A 6,111-nucleotide genomic window follows, 5' to 3' on the forward strand; every position below is an offset into this window, starting at 1 on the left:
CAGTCAACAATTTCTGGAGTCTGTTTTGCTTACATTTCTAACCTTTTTTTCTGTACAAATAACACCTGCCTTCTATTCATACCTCTTAAGTGGAGGCAGCGCACTCAGGCAGGCAGATGTTGGTGCAGAAAAGCAGGAGTAAAGCTGCATTTGTTGGGTAACAAAGCAGAATTCCTTGCTGAGGACGATTGCAGCACTCACCTGAAGACTCATAAAATCTACCAAGACACCAAACTGATCTCAGAGAAGGGAGAAGGCTGGAAGCATTTTCTCTGGCATCTAGCTGGCATCCAAGCACTAAGTGTAAACCCTGTCAAGAAATTCTGCATCTTTAGCAAAAAAAATACAGTTATTTGCAAACGAATTCTGACTGATCCTTCCTGCTGTGCAATTCCTCATAATTTATTCTCATCTCCCTCTACAGCTTACATTACTTTTTAGGAATGTATTCCTTGTTTGAGAAAAAGGATTTACTATCATCCTAATCACTTTTTGTGTTTGTATGTTTGTTTGGGGGAGGGGTTGTTAGATCTTTAGGAGGGAAGGGGGAAAGAATGGAAATCAATATTTTTTAATTTGTGTGCCTATGCTTATATTTTTGGTAAAAGTGTGATAAACTAAGAAAATACTCAGAAAATTCTCCTTTTCACTGTGTGGGAACTTTATGGAGCAAAGGATTGGTTTTCTCCTTGAACAATGTTATGAAATTGGACAATCTCTTCCCTGTTTCCAGGTGCCTTTTCTACCTTTCTGGACATATTGCATTCTTCCTGAACAGAAAAATCCAGTTATTATTAGAGGTAGCTCTTATTCCTGCTTAGCACACAGCCTTATTCTATTTTTTTTTTGTTTTGGACACAACCTCATGTGCACAGAGGCAGTGAGTACAACACTGAGTGACAGAGGTTCCAGAAGATATTTACATTATTTGTATTTGATGGTGGGGGGAGGAAACAGCAAAACCAGGACTTGGGTGAACCTCTGTGGCTATTGATTCTCTTATTTCAAAAATAAAGGAAAGGGTTGCTGTTGATACACATTCATGTAGAAAATTTGATTTTTCTGCAGGCAGGGAGCTGAGTCTTTATACTCAAAATTCCTGCACCATGCCCCTCTATTAGACTCACAGAAGAGACCTCTATAATAATGCAGAAATACAAACAATCTGCAGACCCTAAGTGAATATAAGGATGTAATTTACTCTAGGATTTCTGCAGCTGTCAATAAATCACTCAAGCTAGAGTCTGGCAGATTATGGTATCAGCAGATACCTTCAAGTGAATTACAGCCATTAATCTACACAAAAGAGGACATTTTTCATCTATTATTGACCATCTGTTACTAAGAATATATTCATTTTTTTTATAAATTAGTAAGTTTTTATTGAAGAGATCTTTAATTTTATTCCTGTGTACATTCATTTGCAATGCTTACCTTTGGGTTTCCAATCACCAGTGAAAACTGAGTTGTGACATAACCAGAGGTATGGCTGCACAGCAAAGCAGAGTGGCTCCTGCTCAAGGCCACAGATGGAAGGAACTGATCCCCTCAAAGATGTCACAGGAAGATATTTACTCGCTTAGCACACAAACAAAACAAATTCTCTGTGCCCGTGAAACAGAAGAAGTGTTGCTTGCAGTGTGAAGCCTGTTACCCCTTTGCACGAGATTATTTTTCCCCCAGTAGTAAAAATAATGGCAATAGAGCATCTGCTTGCTGGAAACAGGAGATAAAAGATTACCATGTGTGGAGGATCAAGCTCATTACACCAGACAATTTACTTTGGCTCCTTCCTTGTTCTTCCATTTCCTCATGATTTTACTTCACTGGGTAATAGTGCTGAGCTCTGAAAATTGGCAGAATTGTTGGGAAAGATTTGGGCACAGTATTTCCAGTTTAAAATTCCAGTATAAATGACATATAAGTTGTAGCACAACATGGGGTACACTTTAAACATTTTCCAGGTGCATTATTGTCTACCAGGCTTGCAAAAAAGCCAGAACATACATGGCAACTCAGCTTTGTTCTTGGCACATTAACACTCCCAGGTGTCTGTGTCAGAAACACAGGGGCTGTGTAACCATATTGCACAACAAAAGCAAAAAAAACCAAAGGAAAAAGTCAACTGGCTAAGTGAAACTCTCAAATAAGTGATGGACTTCTCAGCTGTGGTTTGTAGTCCTCCAAATCACCCCTTGCCACAGTTTTTAAGTCAGATTTGCAAGTAAAGTAAGACTGGACATACATGCATACAGAAAAAACCCACCCTTATCATTTGCTCAGCTAGAGCTCTGCCTCTTTCATCTTAATCTGGATTTGGCTTCCTATCACTGGAAAGGTTTTGTTGCAGGGGCAGTTTTGAACAGGGAAGCTTAGGTCTGAGGGCTGGATTCTGACCCTACAGCTGTGAGCAGAAGTCTGGAAAAAAGATAAAATAAGCTCCAGAGATGGCAATGCATCAGCAGCCTCTACATGCAACTAAAGTCTGAAACATTTGTAGTTGCTTCTTAAATGATACACATTTCCCCAAACCACTCACCACAGATGTATTTTAATGACTGCAGTTTTCCAGTGAAAACTAGATGACAAAAAATGTCTGCAATATTAGGACTGTACTGTGATAGCATATCTGAGATGCTGAAGATGTTGTAGCTACTATTCCCAGAGTGGGAACATCTACAAAGTCAGCAAAAGAAATTTTCATCACTGTAACAATTTAGGAGTACTACTTTGTGAATTAAAGACTACTGCTTCTTCCCAATGCACACTGAAATAACTCAGCCACTGCCTGGTGTACGCTTCAAGTATTTCAGACTGACAAGAAAAAAAAAAAATCTCTAGAGAAGTCACAAAATCACTACAGATATAACCACAGAATGTCAGGGGTTGGAAGGGACCTCAAAAAATTGAGTCCAAAGCCCCTGCCAGAGCAGGATCAGTTGGTGCAGGGCAGAGAGGAAAATCTCCAGAGGAGGAGAATCCAGAACCTCCCAGTGCCAGGGCTCCCTCACCTGTAGAGAAACAAGATAAACCAGGTGCCTCGAGTTGCCAAAGAGTGGGTGTGAGTCCACCTGTGCCTGGTTAGGGCAGGCCCCCTATTACCAGGGGGCCAATAAAGGTGGGACACACACCCACAGAGAGAAGCTCACTGTGGTGTGAGGCAATGGAGAGGCCAGCAGCTCGTGGAGCCTCAGGAGCAAGAAAGGCTCCTCCAGCTACATTCACCCTCACAGGGAAAAAGCTTTTCCTCATGTTTATGCAGAACCTACTGTATCCTTGCAGCTTGCACTGATATGTGACCAAATGACGTTTTTACACCTTTGAAAAATAATCACCATCCTCTGAAATTAACAGAAGTATCTTAACTGAGACCTTTCATGTTCCTGTGAGGGTTATGGTAATATTCATCTAGGAAGTGAAACCAACCTTCACACTATCTGTGGATCTTTCACACTACAAAAGAAATAATTTCTGAACCTACATTAAGTTGGAGCCAGTCACACGTATCTGCTGGTTTCCAGAAAACACATGGGCACTTAGAATTGTTTCATGTAGTTGTTTAACTTATTCCTGAAGCATCCTATCATGATTTCACCATAGTCTAACCAACTTTCTTATTTTTAAAGTCAGTATTTTGTTCTATTAGATGAAAGACCTACAATGGGAAAAATGCTGTAATTTAGGAGAAATAAGAAATTCAGCTGCAATCAGACTGGAAAGTGTGGTTTTGTTTGGTTTTTAACTTTTATAAATGTTCCCAGAATAGCAGAGGAGGCAAGTTTTACATCAATGTATTCTGAAAACAAAAAACAAAAAACCCAACCCCCCCCCCCCCCAAAAAAAAAAAAAAAAAAAAAAACCAAAAAACCAAAACAAAACCCCCATCCTTTCAGATGTAGGCAGGGCTTTTTCACCAGATCACCTGCTGAAGCCCATGGTGGGGACACACACAGAGGGTTTTATGTTCATCCCTTCAACCACATTAAGGACTCTCTACCTTTGCTGGAGTTATGGAAAACTCTTGTTTCTGTGAAGGCTGAAGCCAGGATCTTCCAGTCTAAAATTGGAGGGGACTGCAAGGTATTCCCATGAATATTCAGAGCAACTTGATGCATCCATCTATAAAACAATACACAGCTGCTGTTAATTGGTATCACACTGTCCCTTCTTGCAATGGTGCAATAACCCATTCTGATTTAAAGCACATCTTCCAGAGGTTTACAACTTAAGAGTGGAAAGGTCTGTGCTAACTTGTTTTAGCAGCAGTGCATACAGAATCTCAGCTTCAGACACAGACTCTTTTTATCAAATTACACTAAAATAAATTCAATTAGCAACTTGGTTTGTTTCCAGACATTGCTTCATTTGTATAATTAAAACAAATTAAACCCAGCTACTGTATTTCAAAACCCCGGGAATTTTATTTTATTTTGAAATGTTAGCACCCTACAAAACTGGGGGTGTGGTATCCCTGGTGAGAGGCTGTTGAGAAGAAAGATGTCACCAGTCGTGGCACATCTTTTCCTTCCACAAATGTTTATGGTTACCTTAAAATGAACGCAAGTAATAGAAAAGCTTCTGGTAAACTTAGAGCTCCTGGAGTTTTATACTTGAGAACAATCCACACCATAACCAGCACCTGATCAGAAACAAACAGCAACACTGCTGAGGTACAAAATCATAGAATCGTAGAACTGGCTGGGTTGGAAGGGACCTCAGAGATCATCAAGTCCAACCCATGAACCACCGTTGCGGTTGCTAGACCATGGCACTGAGTAATGTTTGCCTTTGACTCTTCCAACTCCCGTCATTGCAGACATGTTCCCTGCCTGTTGTATTAATAAGTTTTTTTCCCACAAACGCATTTAATTCCGCCTCTTTCTGCTCCCCCTCTCACAGTCCCTGCGGGGTCTGGCAGCACCCAAGCCCCTTTTGTTTCTAGGTGGCTCCATCGAGGTGAGTGCCCCACGGAGCTGTTTCCCTCCTCTCATGGGCGCCTGGACACCAACACGCGTGGAGAGGCAGGGCTGAGGGCTGAGCAGAGCACGGGGGGCCCGGCCCCGCTGCTCCCCAGTCTTGCTCAGCGCCCCAGGACAGCCGGGGCCGCCTCAGCCCCTCCAGGCCGCGGGAGCCATGTTTAAATGCCGCTGTCAGGAGCGGTGCGGGGAGAGGCGGCGGCACCTGGGAGCTCCATGAGGCGCTGAAGTTGAGGTCCTCGCTCCCTCAGGCCGGACACGGCAAGCTGTCCCCCCCCGTTGCCCCCTCACAGCGCCCCGGGAGCTCAACCCCCGGGTCCCCGCTCCCGGGACGCTGCCCACAGCCGCCCACAAGGCGCCCCACGCCCCCAGCCCCTCGGATTTAAAGGGCAGCTCCGGGCGGAAGGATCCCACCACCACGTGATCAGGCCGGACCTTCTTCTCCGCATCCCGATCCGAGCGGTCAGAGCAGCAGGGGGAGGTCTGGGACTTGTTTTCTGTTACAGAAATCCCTCCGCCACGGCACAGCGCCTCCTGAGGAGCCATGGAATCTGGGAACCGCGCTTTGCCTCCTCAGCAAGCGGGGCACGAAGGCTGGCGGGCTGCCGAGCTGCCGCTGCGCCCACCAGCCTGAAGCAGCAGCAGGAGGAGGACGAGGAGGAGAAGGAGGAAGAGGAAGTAGGAAGGGCCGCGGCGGTGGGCCCTGGATTTCCTCTCGCGTGGTGTATCCTTACGCGGCGTCGGACACAAGGCAGCGTTTGTCCGCGGTGTCCCTCCGCCGACGTGAGCGTAGGGGCAGACGGCGTCTCCTCGGACGGGGCGGTGAGGTCGCGGGCTCAGCCTCAAGAAAGAAGAAGAAACTTCGGAGCAGGGTGAGAGGGGCAGCGGTCCGCCTGGCTCGGCAGGCTGGCGGGAAGAGGGGTCCCCGCAGAGCAGAAGAGGAAGGAGGAGGAAGCGGAGGAGACGGCGTTTGGAGCTCTCCGCCGCCCCGTGGGGTCTCTTTGAGGGAGCCCCGGGGACTCTTTCTCGCGGGGCTCGGCGGAGGGATCTCTAGGAAGCTCTCTCCGTATCCTTCGCGTTGTACGCTCGCGCCTCGGCGCCGCCATCTTGGATTTTAATCCGCCATTTTTTTCCT

General features: G+C 45.6%; 1 long non-coding RNA gene across 1 annotated transcript; it reads right to left on the reverse strand.

The window, feature by feature from the left end:
* Positions 1-1,747: 1,747 nt before the first annotated feature.
* Positions 1,748-6,008, reverse strand: LOC115598386. Its single transcript, XR_003987615.1, has 3 exons — positions 5,412-6,008; positions 3,998-4,119; positions 1,748-1,846 (listed from the first exon to the last, which is right to left on the reverse strand). It is a non-coding gene; the product is annotated as an uncharacterized LOC115598386 (long non-coding RNA).
* Positions 6,009-6,111: the final 103 nt, after the last annotated feature.

Source organism: Calypte anna, chromosome 5, assembly GCF_003957555.1.
Source record: "Calypte anna isolate BGI_N300 chromosome 5, bCalAnn1_v1.p, whole genome shotgun sequence".
Taxonomy (NCBI): domain Eukaryota; kingdom Metazoa; phylum Chordata; class Aves; order Apodiformes; family Trochilidae; genus Calypte; species Calypte anna.